This window comes from Bos grunniens, chromosome 9 (assembly GCF_055505025.1).
Source record: "Bos grunniens cultivar Pamir isolate PY7600 chromosome 9, Bosgru_T2T1.0, whole genome shotgun sequence".
In the NCBI taxonomy this organism is placed as follows: domain Eukaryota; kingdom Metazoa; phylum Chordata; class Mammalia; order Artiodactyla; family Bovidae; genus Bos; species Bos grunniens.
In genome coordinates, this window is record NC_141173.1 from 25464363 (window position 1) to 25480273 (window position 15911).

Here is a 15911-nt window from a genome sequence, read left to right on the forward strand (position 1 = left end):
GGATGGCATCACTGACTCAGTGGACTTGAGTTTGGGTAAACTCCGGGAGTTGGTGATGGACGGGGAAGCCTGGCGTGCTGCGATCCATGGGGTCACAGAGTCGGACATGACTGAGTGACTGAACGAACTGAACTGAATAACAAACTTTAAAACTATGTTTCAAAGTGACTGCACAATTTTGTACTCCTGTGGACAATGTAAGAGAGTGACAGTTCATGTTGGTTTTAATTTGTTTTCCCTTCGTGACTAATGTTGAGCAAATTTTATGTATGTGTGTATATCTGTGAATGTATGTGTGTGTATCTGTGAATGTCTGTGTGTATGAAGTCTCTTTTGAATCTTTTCCTCATTAAAAAAATCTGATTATCTTTTTGTTAGTGAGCTGTAGGAGATGTTTAATATGTTTTAGATGTAAGTTCTTTTGCAGATTTGTACATCATGATTATTTTCTCTTATTATGTGTCTTCTTCACTTTAAGGATGTCTTTTGAAAAACTAATTTTTTATTTTTATGAAATCAAATTTATAATTTTTTTTCTTTTTGATGTCCTGGAGAAGGCAATGGCACCCCACTCCAGTACTCTTACCTGGAAAATCCCATGGATGGAGGAGCCTGGTGGGCTGTAGTCCATGGGGTCGTTAAGAGTCGGACATGACTGAGCAACTTGACTTTCACTTTTCACTTTCATGCGTTGGAGAAGGAAATGGCAACCCACTCCAGTGTTCTTGCCTGGAGAATCCCAGGGACGGGGGAGCCTGGTGGGCTGCCGTCTATGGGGTCGCACAGAGTCGGACATGACTGAAGTGACTTAGCAGCAGCAGCAGCAAGAAAACTTTTCCTGTTCCAAGGTCCAGAAGGTAATCTTCACAAAGATACTTGTCTATATTTTCTTCTAGAAGTTTTACAGACTTAGGTCTACAGTAGGTTTCTAGTTAGCTTTTGTGAAAAATGAGAAAGAGAAGAAAAAAGTCCTTTTTAAAACAAATGTTGAGTTATTCTAGCACCATTTGTTGAGAAGACTATTTCCACGTTGAATTATCTTGGTGCATTAAAAAAAAATCACTTTACTGTGTACAATTTTATTTTTAGAATTTCTAATCCTGTTTCACTGATCTATTTGTCTATTCCTATGCCAATATCATGCTATTTAATTAGTTAGCTCTATAACAAGTCTTGACATCAGATGTTATAGACTCTTCTTTTACAAAGTTGTATTGTCTAATCTAAGTCCTTTGAATTTCTATATGAACTTTGGTATTAGTGCATCAGTTTCTATCGAAGCACTAGGATTTTGGTGAGAAGTGCATTGAATCAAGAATCAACTTCTTAAAAATATTGTCTTTTATTTCATCACTATGGTATATCTTTCTAATTAGTTAAATATTCCTTAATTTCTCTTAGCAATGCTTTATGGTTTTGAAGCAAGGAAGAACTTTGAAAACTATAGCAAGCTATTTAACTACTTTGATAAAATAAAAAATATTCATTGGAAAAATGTTTCAAAAATCGATGTAAAAAGAAATTTTTTAAATGTAAATAACATTATATGAGACATTCTATTCATAATTACTAAGTCTTTTCTTTAAGTCATTGACATCTCTGTATTACTGATCCCACAATTTCAACTTCTAGGCTTATACTAAAGACAATTGAAAGCAGGGACTCAAACAGATATTTGCATATCCATGTTCATAGTCAGACCGTCCACACTCATGCTCAGTTGTGTCCAACTCTTTGCAACCCTTGAACTGTAGCCCAGCAGCCTCCTCTGTCCATGGAATTTTCCAGGCAAGAATACTGGAGTGGGTTACCATTTCCTTCTCCAGGGGATCTTCACAACCCAGGTATTGAACCACATCTCCTGTGTCTTCTGCATTGCAGGCAAATTCTTTACCCACTGAGCATAAGGGAAGCTCCCATGTTCATATAGCATTGAAATATTATTTAGCCTTAAAAAAAAGAAGGAAATTCACGGAATTCCCTGGTGATCCATTAGTTAAGACTGGGCACTTTCACTACCAGAGCTTGGTTTCAATCCCTGGTCAGTAACTAAGATCCTGCAAGCTGCACAGTGTGGGGAAAAAAAATTAAGAAGGAAATCCAGATACATTCTATAACATATATGAATGTTGAAGACATCGTGCTAAGTGAAATAAAGCAGTCACAAAATTACAAATACTCTAGGATTGCATTTTTAACAGGTACTTAGAGCAGTTTAATTCATAGACCAAAAGTATAGTTGTGAAGGGCTGGAAAGTGGGTTGCCATTTGTTTCTCCAGGGCATCTTCCCAACCCAGGAATTGAACCCAGGTCTCTTGCATTACAGGCAGATTCTTTACTGACTGGGATACAAGGGAATCTTGAAGAGGGGCAGTAGGAAGTTATTATTTAATGAGTACAGAGTTTCTGTTTGGGAAGGTGGAAAAAGTTCTGGAGACAAATTGTGGTAATGGCTACATAAAAATGTGAATGTACTTAAAGCCACTGAACCTTGCACATAAAAATGGTGAAAATGGTAAATATATGTTATATACATTTTACCACAATAAAATTTTCTGACAGATTTCACCAGTGGATGAATCTATCTTCAATTGGAATATTCCTTGGTGGGAAGAATTTTAGTTATTAAATCGATGCCTTTAATATATTTAGATCTATTTACATTTTCTGTTTCTTTATGTGTCAGTTTTGGTGGGTTGTGTTTTCCAATAATTGTCCATTTTTTAATACTACTCAGCTATAAAAATAGGAGTACATTGGAGTCAGTTCTAGTGAGGTGGATGATCCGAGAGCCTACTATACAGAGTAAAGTAAGTCAGAAAGAGTAAAACAAATATCATAGACTAACGCATATATGTGGAATCTAGAACAATGGTACTGATGAACCTGCTTTCAGGGCAGCAGTGGAAACACAGACATAGAGAACACAGGGACTGTCTGTAGATGCAGGGCGGGGAAGGAGAGAGTGGGATGAATGCAGAGAGTAGTATGGAAACACGCATACTACCGTATGTAAACTAGATGGTGTTGTTCAATCGCTCAGTTGTGTCCATCTCTTTGAGACCACATGGACTGTGGCATGCCAGGTTTCTCTGTCCTTCATCTCCTGGAGCTTGCTCAAACTCACATCCATTGAGTTGGTGATAACATCCAACTATCTCGTCCTCTGTCCTCCCTTTCTCCTCCCTCCTTCAATCATTCCCAGCATCAGGGTCTTTTCTAATGAGTTGGCTCTTCACATTAGGTGGCTAAAGTACTGGAGTTTTTGCTTCAGCATCAGTAAACTAGATAGCAAGTGGGAATTTGCTGTATGACTCAGGAAGCTCCATCTGGGACTCTGTGACAACCTAGAGGGGTGGAATGGGGTGGGAGGTGGGAGGGAGGTTCAAGAGGTAGGGGACATATGTATACCTATGGCCGATTCATGTTACCAATGTATGGCAGAAATCAACACAATATTGTAAAGCGATTATCCTTCAATTAAAAATAAATTAATTAATATTTAAAAATTGTCCATTTTTCCAAATTAGTGTATTTATTAGCATAAAGTTGATAAAAATGTCCTGTTATGCTTTTAATGTCTCTAAGACCTGTTGTGATATATACACTTTTATTTTTAATATTGGTCATTTGTGATCTGTTTTGGATAAGTTAGCTAGGATTTTTACTTTTTTTTTCTTTTCTTCTATCATTATTATTGTAACTTTTTAAAGTGGAAACTTAGCTCATTGATTTAATCCTTATTTCTTTTCTAATATAAGCCCTTATAATGTTATAAATTTTCTAGTTTGGTTCCACCGCACAAATTTTGATATGTTGTGTGTTAATTACTATTGAGTTAAAAATATTTTCTAATTTCCCCTGAATTTTTTTGATCTATGAATTATTTAGAAGTGTACTATTTAGCTTAAAAATATTTGAGGCTTATATTATCATTGATTTTTATCTAATCATTTATTATCAAAGAACCTACTCTGTGTGATTTCATTTTTTTTTTAATTATTGACACCAGTTTTATGGTCCAGCATGTAACCTGTTTAGTGACTATTTCGTATACGCTTGAAAAGATTGTGTATTCTGCACTTGTTAGATATACTACTATTACTACTAAGTCACTTCAGTCGTGTCCGACTCTGTGGGACCCCACAGACCGCAGCCCACCAGGCTCCCCTGTCCCTGGGATTCTCCAGGCAAGAATACTGGAGTGGGTTGCCATTTCCTTCTCCAGTGCATGAAAGTGAAAAGTCAAAGTGAAGTTGCTCAGTCGTGTCCGACTGTTAGCAACCTCATGGACTGCAGCCTACCAGGCTGCTCTGTCCATATCAGATCAGATCAGATCAGTTGCTCAGTCGTGTCCGACTCTTTGCGACCCCATGAATCACAGCACACCAGGCCTCCCTGTCCATCACCAACTCCCGGAGTTCACCCAGACTCACGTCCATCAAGTCAGTGATGCCATCCAGCCATCTCATCCTCTGTCGTCCCCTTCTCCTCCTGCCCCCAATCCCTCCCAGCATCAGAGTCTTTTCCAAGGAGTCAACTCTTCGCATGAGGTGGCCAAAGTACTGGAGTTTCAGCTTTAGCATCATTCCTTCCAAAGAAATCCCAGAGCTCATCTCCTTCAGAATGGACTGTTGGATCTCCTTGCAGTCCAAAGGACTCTCAAGAGTCTTCTCCAACACCACAGTTCAAAAGCATCAATTCTTCGGCGCTCAGCCTTCTTCACAGTCCAACTCTCACATCCATATATGACCACAGGAAAAACCATAGCCTTGACTATACGAACCTTTGTTGGCAAAGTAATGTCTCTGCTTTTGAATATGCTATCTAGGTTGGTCATAACTTTCCTTCCAAGGAGTAAGCGTCTTTTAATTTCATGGCTGCAGTCACCATCTGTAGTGATTTTGGAGCCCAGAAAAATAAAGTCTGACACTGTTTCCACTGTTTCCCCATCTATTTCCCATGAAGTGGTGGGACCGGATGCCATGATCTTCGTTTTCTGAATGTTGAGCTTTAAGCCAACTTTTTCACTCTCCACTTTCACTTTCATCAAGAGGCTTTTTAGTTCCTCTTCACTTTCTGCCATAAGGGTGGTGTCATCTGCATATCTGAGGTTATTGATATTTCTCCCGGAAATCTTGATTCCAGTTTGTGTTTCTCCAGTCTAGCGTTTCTCATGATGTACTCTGCATATAAGTTAAATAAGCAGGGTACAATATACAGCCTTGACGAACTCCTTTTCCTATTTGGAACCAGTCTTATTTTTCCATGTCCAGTTCTAACTGTTGCTTCCTGACCTGCATATAGGTTTCTCAAGAGGCAGGTCAGGTGGTCTGGTATTCCCATCTCTTTCAGAATTTTCCAGAGTTTATTGTGATCCACACAGTCAAAGGCTTTGGCATAGTCAAGAAAGCAGAAATAGATGTTTTTCTGGAACTCTCTTGCTTTTTCCATGATCCAGCGGATGTTGGCAATTTGATCTCTGGTTCCTCTGCCTTTTCTAAAACAGCTTGAACATCTGGAAGTTCACGGTTCACATATTGCTGAAGCCTGGCTTGGAGAATTTTGAGCATTACTTTACTAGCATGTGAGATGAGTGCAATTGTGTGGTAGTTTGAGCATTCTTTGGCATTGCCTTTCTTTGGGATTGGAATGAAAACTGACCTTTGCCAGTCCTGTGGCCACTGCTGAGTTTTCCAAATTTGCTGGCATATTGAGTGCAGCACTTTCACAGCATCATCTTTCAGGATTTGCAAGAGCTCAACTGGAATTCCATCACCTCCACTAACTTTGTTCATAGTGATGCTTTCTAAGGCCCACTTGACTTCACATTCCAGGATGTCTGGCTCTAGGTCAGGATCACACCATCGTGATCATCTGGGTCGTGAAGATCTTTTTTGTAGAGTTCTTCTGTGTATTCTTGCCATCTCTTCTTAATATCTTCTGCTTCTGTTAGGTCCATACCATTTCTGTCCTTTATTGAGCTCATCTTTGCTTGAAATGTTCCTTTGGTATCTCTGATTTTCTTGAAGAGATCCCTAGTCTTTCCCATTCTGTTGTTTTCCTCTATTTCTTTGCATTGATTGCTGAAGAAGGCTTTCTTATCTCTTCTTGCTATTCTTTGGAACTCTGCATTCAGATGTTTATATCTTTCCTTTTCTCCTTTGCTTTTCGCTTCTCTTCTTTTCACAGCTATTTGTAAGGCCTCCCCAGACAGCCATTTTGCTTTTTTGCATTTCTTTTCTATGGGAATGGTCTTGATCCCTGTCTCCTGTACAATGTCACGAACCTCATTCCATAGTTCATCAGGCACTCTATCAGATCTAGGCCCTTAAATCTATTCCTCACTTCCACTGTATAATCATAAGGGATTTGATTTAGGTCATACCTGAATGGTCTAGTGGTTTTCCCTATAGACCTCTATAAATATCTATTAGATCATCATATTTGATAATGGTCAATTTATACCCATACTGATTTTATTTTTGTCTACATGAATTACTAATTATTGAAAGACTATGCTAAAACCTCTATTTTCACCCTTAAATTCTTTTTTGTTTCATATTTTATTAAGTACTATTTTAATATTATAAAATTTTTGTGACTACCTTTTATCCATAATCTACAAAGATATTATCTTTTTGCTATCTTTTATCAATAAAAATGGTCCTCTTAATCTCTGTTATATACATCTCTTGGGACTACTTTGCTAGATTTTAACATAATCAGTAACTTGCTTATTCTTAGTGTTTTATGACATTGTTTTTAACCTTTTACTTAGAACCTGTGCTTTGTTTTTTCCTTCTTTAACTAGCTTGACAACTTCTATCTCTAGTTGGAATGTTAATCCATTTATACTTAATGTGTAACAAAATTTAACACATTGCCATCTGTTTTCTATTTATGCCCTTTGTTCTTTCTGATTTTTTTCTGTCTTATTTTGTATTTATTGAGTATTTTCTAGTATTATTACATTCTATCTTTTCTATCACCATTGAAGGTATATTTCATGATCTCATTTTTAGTGACTACTTTAGGAATTACAATGTGTATTCTTACCTTATTCACAATTTGCCTCACATCAATTATATTGTTTACATTTAATGCAAGAACCTTATTACTCTGTTTACCTCCTTTCCTGCCCTCTTATTCTATCTTTATTATATATTTACTTCTATATGAAGTACAAAATTCACAATGTATCATTATTATTTTACTTCAGTCAGTTGACCTTTAAAAAATTAAGAAAAGAAAAAATAATTTTATATTTCCTCATATATTACTATTGCCAGTGATCTTCATTGCTTCCTCTACATTCTAATTTCCTTCTGGTACTATTTTCTTTTACCTAAGAACTCCCCATAGCATACCTTGTAGTGTGGGTTTACTGGCAGTAAAGTCTCTTAGTCTTTGTGTTTGTAAAAATGCCTTTAATTCACTTTCATTTTTGAAAAATATTTTTCACTGAATATATAATTGACTCATTTTTTGTCTCCATAAATATGTTATTCTATTTTTGTCAAGCTTCTGTTATTTCTGATGAAAGGGTTGCTGTTATTTTTGTCATTGTTTTCTTTTATGTAATGTGACTTTTGGCTGCTTTTGAGATTGTATGTCTGATTTATAACAATTTGACAAATTTGTGCTTAGAAGTGTTTTCCTTGGTAATAATCCTGCTTGAGTTTCACTGAGCATCTTGGATCTGTGGATTTTATGTTTTATCAAATTAGGAGATTTTTGGCCATTAATTCTTCAGTTTTTCTGGTCTGTTCTCTCTTATCTACTTCTGGGACTTTTTAATACTGTTCAATATGTCACTGAAGGGACTTCCCAGGTAATGGTATTGGTAAAGATGTTGCCTGCCAACATAGGAGACATAAGAGACATGGGTTTGATCCCTGGGTTGGGAAGATCCCCTGGAGGAGGACACGGCAACCCACTCCAGTATTCTTGCCTGGAGAATCCCATGGACAGAGGAGCCTGGTAGGTTATAGTACAGGGTCACAAAGAGTGGAACACAACTGAAGTGACCAGCACGCACACATGCATGTCATTGAAAATTTTTTGTTTTTTTTTCCCTAGAGATTGCATGATTTCCTGATTGCGTGATTTCAATTGACTTGCTTCTATGAAGTCATCCTTTCTTCTGTTTTGTTCAATTATCTGTTAGTCCCATCCAGCAAATTATATATATTAGATATAATATTTCTCATTCTAATATATCTATTTGGTTATATTTTTCTCTAAAAACTCTCTAATATCCCCAATTATTTATCTTTTTACCATTATATTCATGCTTTCCTGTAGATACTTTAAAACATTTGTTATAGTTATTATAAATTCCTTACTTAGTTTACTTAGAGTTTCTCCTGACTTTCTTTCTTGACTACAAGTCATATTTTCAAACTTTTTTGCATATTTTGTAATACTGTATGTTGGATAATGTATCTAAAGGAACAGTAGGTATTGTAGTACATTTTAAAAAGATACCACACACCTGTGTGTGTGTGTGCTCAGTCACTCAGTAACGCCTGACTCTTTGCAACCCCGTGGACTATAGCCCATCAGGCTCCTCTGTCCATGGGATGTTTCAGGCAAGAATATTGGAGTGGCTTGCCATTTCCCACTTTAGGGGATCTTCTAGACCCAGGGATTGAAACCTTGACTCTTGCATCTCCTGCATTGGCAGGCAAATTCCTTACCACTGCAGCACCTGGGAAGCCTTGTCCTCTCTATATCATACACCTATACATACATATTAGGTTATATCATATAATTTCAAATTATATTATAAATCACACATATTTTCCCAATAAGGAACACTGTTCCCTATGTTAGACAGCAGATGGAAAGGCTGATTTAACCATTGATTTAGCTACTTTGGGTCACGGTTGTGACTTTAATTCCTCAGACAACATCTTGGAATTCAAGCACCACAAATCTAGCGTGCTGTCTCTTTGCTTTTCATTCCAACTCTAACTTTTCCCACAGCCACTGGAATGACTGTTGTTGATCTTACCAGACATTGAATCAGGTAGGGTTTTGATTGCAGATTCAGTTAGACTCATTTTCTCTCTAGCATTGGATACTTTGAGTGTGATTTCAATTCTTTCTCCCTAAGACTGCACACTGAGATCAAACATTGTCCAACAGAAAATCTGCAGAATCTTGAGTCTGCTTGACCTCCAAATTGCAAAATGGATAGATTCCTAGACCTGAAGGTAGAGATCTCAAGACTAAGTGAAAGTCATTCAGTAGTGTCCGACTCTTTGCGACCCCATAGACTACACAGTCCATGGAATTCTCCAGGTCAGAATACTGGAGTGGGTAGCTGTTCCCTTCTCCAGAGGATGTTCCCAACCCAGGGATTGAACCCAGGTCTCCCGCATTGCAGGCAGATTCTTTACCAGCTGAGCCACAGGGAAGCCCTGATCTCAAGACTATTCGATATCAAATATGACGCATTATGAAACTGCAAGACAGGGAGACTCTCAGACCTTAAAAATATGTTTGCAGAACCTGAAACTGTTGGGCTTGTGAGACCAGAAGTTTTTCAGACCACAAGACTTCAGAACTGTAGGACTGCAAGTTCACCAAGACTGCTAGTCTGAGAGATTGTTACTTGGCAGAATGATCTCTGAATTTGGAGATTCTGAAGATTCAAACCCAGTAGGTCAGCCCAAAGGATTAGGAATCACTTATCAGACTTCCCATTTGAACAAAGAGCATCATTCTGTGGTAGTATTGCTTCTTTAACTGCTTCTGATCTCAGCAATCTTCTGTTCTCTGCTCACCCATCTCTCTGAAGTTTTGAGTCAGCTTTAGTAGTTTTAGATTTCTTGATGTCCAGAGCTCTTCATTAGTAGGAATTTTTGTCTTGTCCCTTGATTTCTCATTTGGTGCAGTACAAACCTTTCATATCCTTCCACATCTTAACTGGAAGCAGAATTCCAATGAAGTTATTTGAGGAGGTTGGAGATGTTGAGAAATTATGTCAGTAGCTTCTACTTGTACCTTTCTCCACTTTTCCCACCCCGCTATGTCCCCTTGTCCTTTGGCTTCTTTCCATTTCAGTCAATGGGAAGAAATTGGGATATTTATTCCCCTACCCACCTCCCTGCTGAATTGTCAATGGTTAGATGAGTTCCTTAAATATCAGAACTCCAGTCAGGAAGCCCTTTCAATATTATCCTCTCTGTCCCTTTATTCAGGAAGCTGTTCCCTTCTTCATCCCATGAGATGGTAATAATATTCTGCTGTTACTAACTCCAGGATATTACACTTTCTGTCATGGTTTCCTATACTCTGTCCACACCTTTGTAAGTATTCCTCACAGTACCCAGTTTGAAAATCCTCTGGGCTCCAAAATCACTACAGATGGTGACTGCCGCCATGAAATTAAAAGACGCTTACTCCTTGGAAGGAAAGTTATGACCAACCTAGATAGCATATTCAAAAGCAGAGACATTACTTTGCCAACAAAGGTTCGTCTAGTCAAGGCTATGGTTTTTCCTGTGGTCATGTATGGATGTGAGAGTTGGACTGTGAAGAAGGCTGAGCACCGAAGAATTGATGCTTCTGAACTGTGGTGTTGGAGAAGACTCTTGAGAGTCCCTTGGACTGCAAGGAGATCCAACCAGTCCATTCTGAAGGAGATCAGCCCTGGGATTTCTTTGGAAGGAATGATGCTAAAGCTGAAACTCCAGTACTTTGGCCACCTCATGCGAAGAGTTGACTCCTTGGAAAAGACTCTGATGCTGGGAGGGATTGGGGGAAGGAGGAGAAGGGGACGACAGAGGATGAGATGGCTGGATGGCATCACTGCCTCGATGGACGTGAGTCTCAGTGAACTCCGGGAGTTGGTGCTGGACAGGGAGGCCTGGTGTGCTGCAATTCATGGGGTCGCAAAGAGTCAGACACGACTGAGGGACTGATCTGATCTGATCTGGTGACACAAGGAGTTTCAAATGGTGTGCTTGAACCGGAACTGCTAAGATGCATGGTGAGGGGAAAAAAAAGACTCTTAAACGTAGAAACTGCAATGTGACAATAGATGTGAATTTGAAAACCAGGGTTGCAGAAGCAGCAAAAGCACAAATAAGTACTGTCATTATAGTTCAACAAAGGTTTCATTTTGGTCATAACTTGTACCAGTACAGTACAAAATGATGACATAAAACCATAATGTGTGTTCATAGGAAGTTCAAAATCTAAAAGAGATGTAATTTAAGCAAATGTCACAGTTGCACCATGTGCAAACCAAGTGACGTCTGCATTAGAACTGATTGCACATGAGAATTATCCAAGGGTCTTTTTGGAGCTCAGTCCACAGACCAAACTTAAAACTTCTGGGCTTGATAACATTCCTTTCAGTCTTATTGTTTAATGGTTACAAACTATGAGGGAGACCTGGATTTATGCCTCTTTCTTACCTGTCAATTAGACTCAGTTTAAGAGGTATAGCAGATGGGTGAATTCTCAACTATCATACTTTGTCAACCTTGAAAATAAGTACGAAAAGTTCACCAACACACATTCTTTTTTTTTTTTTTGACCAGTGCCTCCCTCCCAGGACGTACACAGGTGGGAAAATGAGTGGGATCAGAACTCTTTTCTGCTCACCCAACATAAATTATTACTTTCCATTGGAGAATGGTTATTTGCAAGCTTGCTGTAAATCTTGCAAATGAATACTTGCAAGGCAGCAGAGAGCAGACTCTCACATTCCCTCAAAAAAGATGTGGGGGAGGGAGCCTAGGAAATCATCTCTAACTTCCCAGATCAATAGACTGTGGGACTTCATAGCTTCAGCTCCCAAAATAGCAGGAGAGGAAGGCAAAAAAAAAAAAAAAAAAAGGGAAAAAAAAAAGTTAGGCATGCTGATTGCATTGTTACAACTTAAATTGTACTCAGATGCGAACTCTGACGTGCCAAAAACAGTGAAGGCCCAGCCTGAAAGATCAGAAAAGTGACATCTGGTATTGGATGCCCCAGCAGACATGACTAATACCATTGGTATTGTGTAGATTCTGCCTTTACTAATTTAATATTCAAATATGAGGGTCAGCCCCATGGTGCTCGGCAGTAACAGAAGACATAGGCATCTCAGAAGTCACCTCTTGCCCCCAGTATGGCTGTTTAAGGGGACTGGAGTTCTATCTCATGGGCTGACCAAGATGAGTGCTGTTATTTGCACATGTTCATTAAGATCCTTTTGTTTCGTGGCTCTCACACATGGTTGAACTATGAGGGAGCCCTGAGAATTCATCCATAACTTGTAATAAATAAATAACCTCCTCATAGTTTGCCCCTTGGTTATTTGCTTTATGCCAGAACATTTTAGTTTTACACATACACATGCATGCAAATGTATTTCTCCACCGAAAATAGAAACCTGATGTCCCCCCATAACTTTTACTGCTGACACTCAAGAATACCACATTGGTTTGAGGCTGGTGGCCGGGGGAAGGCTGGATTCTGACTACATCGACAGAGTTACCCTGGACTCCATGTGAATCTTTCTAATTGTCAGATTTATCAACTTGGAAAATATTTACTGAATACCTGCTAAACACAGAACATTGTGCTCAGTTCAGAGGCAGTTATGAAGATGTATAAAATAACTGCAAATTGTCATTTTATCATGCTTTCAGGATTCCAAAAAAATAATCAGAACTTTTGAGTAGCTCTGGGATTTACTGCTGCTGCTGCTGCTAAGTCACTTCAGTCGTGTCCGACTCTGTGCGACCCCATAGACAGCAGCCAACCAGGTTCCTGTGTCCCTGGGATTCTCCAGGCAAGAACACTGGAGTGGGTTGCCATTTCCTGCTCCAATGTATGAAAGTGAAAAGTGAAAGTCAAGTTGCTCGGTCATGTCCGACTCTTCGCGACCCCATGGACTTCAGCCCACCAGGCTCCTCTGCCCATGGGATTTTCCAGGCAAGAGTACTGGAGTGGGGCTGGGATTTACTAGCAAGGTCCAAAGGCCATTAAACGATAATGCAGGGTTTTGTCTCAAAGCATAAGAATGATAATAAGAGGCATTGCTTATTGACTGTTTGCTCTAAGTAAAGCACTGCACTAGTCCCTTCACAAGTGATACATCAACAATCTTACAAGATACACAGGAAAATCAACAGGAATCAGGAAAGACATGAAGGGAAATGAAAGGCCTATATAAGATCGCGTAGCTTACTAAGAATTGAGCAAAGATTCTATTTTTCAGTCTTGTTGCTGTTCAGTCTCCAAGTTGTGTCCAACTCTTCACCACCCCATGGACTGCAGCATGCCAGGCTTCCCTGTCCCTCACCGTCTCCTGGAGTTTGCCCAAGTTCATGTCCATTGAGTCAGTGACGCCTTTCAACCATCTCATCCTCTGTCACCCTCTTTTCTCCTGCTTTCAATTTTTGCAGCATCAAGGTCTTTTCCCTGATGTTCACAGCTGTTCACAGAAAAGTCAGCTGTTCACATTCAGTCTACCTGAATCTAAAAAAAAATGATACAAATGAATTTATTTGTAAAACAGAATCAGACTCACAGACTTAGGGAATGAACTTATGGTTACCAGTGGGGAAGGACATGGCAGAGGAGAAGGATAGATTGGAAGTTTGGGATAGACGTGTACACACTGCCATATTTAAAATAAATAACCAACAACAACCTACTGTATAGCAAAGGAAACTCTGCTCAAAGGAAACAACCTACTGTATAGCAAAGGTTATTCTGTAATAACCTAAATGGGAAAAGAATTTGTAAAAGAATAGATACATGTATATGTTTAAAAAAAAAAAAAAACTTACAATGTAAAAAGAAGACAGTCAGCCTGACTTCAAAGCTTATGCATTTTCCTCTATTTTTTGTTTTGTTATAACCTCAGTAGGTAAAGAATCCACCTGCAATGCAGGAGACACAGGAGACTTGGTTTCCATCCCTGGGTCAGGAAGATCCCCTGGAGCAGGAAACAGCAACCCACTCCAGTATTCTTTCCCAGAGATTTCCATGGACAGAGGAGCATGGCTGGCTCCAGTCCAAGGGGTCTCAAAGAGTCAGACATGACTAAGCACACGGCACACACTAATGCAGAAACATAAGTAGTTAATCCTTCAAGATTCTGAGATATTCATCCTCTCACCCACATGGGCATATAGAAACTCCTAAGGCTAAGAATCACTAAATTTCCTAGGAAATTTTATATAATTGCATTTTTTGTGGTTATTATAAAACATAACACTTCATTTGCACTTACCAAATCTAAAAATCTATATGAAAATTCAATGAATATCCATAGTCTTCACCTTCTCTACTCCCTCCCTTTCTCAAATGCCTGGCATCTATCTTCTGCCTGGACTCACTCTACTTGCCACACTGTCTCTCAAAAAGTCCATGTTTTTGGAGGGTGATGTATTTATTTAGTCTTTTACTCACCAGTCTCTTTGCTTTCATGGAATTCTTCTATAGATTAGAGTGTAATATTTCACCTCTGTGATTTCTCAGAAAAAAATTCAAGTGCCTCTCATTGGGTTAGCTTCTTAAGTTCATGATTTTAACTTCCTAATACAGTTTAGATTTTATGACAACCAGTCACCTCAGCAGCAACCTGAGAGATCTGGGCTAGGTCAAATTTAATAGAAAATGAATCCAGGAAGCTCTGGGGTCAAAGAGAATGAAAGCCACTTGCACAGATCCACTAAGAGACTGAGAAACTCCACTGAGGGCCCTGGATACAGAGGAGACAGTGAGAACTTTTGGGGGGAGAAATGGGGAAGCACACAGGTTCAATGGGAAAAAGAACTCAGAGGGAGGTAAAAACCCAAGCAAATTTTAAGAAATTGTACTTTGGCCTGCACATCATTTCTATTCTCTTTTCTTTGATTTACAGTATTTGTGTTGCATTTATAAGACAGTTAGTTCTTATGAATCTGAATTAAGCACTTTAAAAGAAAAATTATTACTCTTTCCTTTTAATTGTTTTCCCCAGAAATAAGGGCTTCCCAGGTGGTACTAGTGGTAAAGAACCTGCCTATCAATGCAGGAGGCAAAAGAGATGTGGGTTTGATCCCTGGGGGTGTGGGAAGATCCTCTGGAGGAGGATGTAGCAACTGACTCCAGAATTCTTGCCTGGGGAATCCCTTGGACAGAGGAGTCTGGTGGGCTACAGTCCGTGGGGTCGCAAAGAGTAGGACAGGTCTGAAGTGACTTAGCAGGGATGTACGCAGACTCCTTCAGAGAGGGGAGGGCTAACACCCTCCTTGACAGGGTCCCTGACTATCCCCAGATGCATCTGGTGACAGAGATACATGGGGACAATTCAGGGGATTCAAAGCATTCCCCTGCTGGAAGATTCTCACCAGCCCCAGATGTGGCCAAGGCTGTGGGCAGGCCTAGTGTGCAGGCTGACCACAGGGAGAGATTACTCCATGCTGAGATAATCTGCTCAGGAGAAGAATGAGTCCTCTCCACTCAGGAATGAGGCAAAGGGGAGACTGGGTTATTTTTCAAGTGGGTGTTGGAGGAGGAATGAGAGGGAGAGGGAGGGATTAGAAGGGTTAGTGGATTGAGGGTTAGCTTTTAATTTTACATTGAAGAGTCAGTTAACAATGGTTACCAAAGGAAATTAAAAGCCTGGAAGCAGTTGAGGTTTTTGTTATTTCTGAAGTTACGAAACACATCAATGTTGCACAGGCCTGTGTTTAATGTGGTCTAACAATGTGACGGCCTGGGTGGATAGGCTCTGGAGCCCTTTGAATGGATTCCATGAGCAAATCAGCCTTCTCTTTATTACTGTGACCCTCGAATTGTGTGTGCCCATGTTTCTGGCTCTTAAAGGACACAGTCCCAGACGTGTCAAGAAATGCACTCAAGCAATGTGTGTCTGGGGATTTGGGGATTTGAGGGCAAGAAGAAAGGTCTG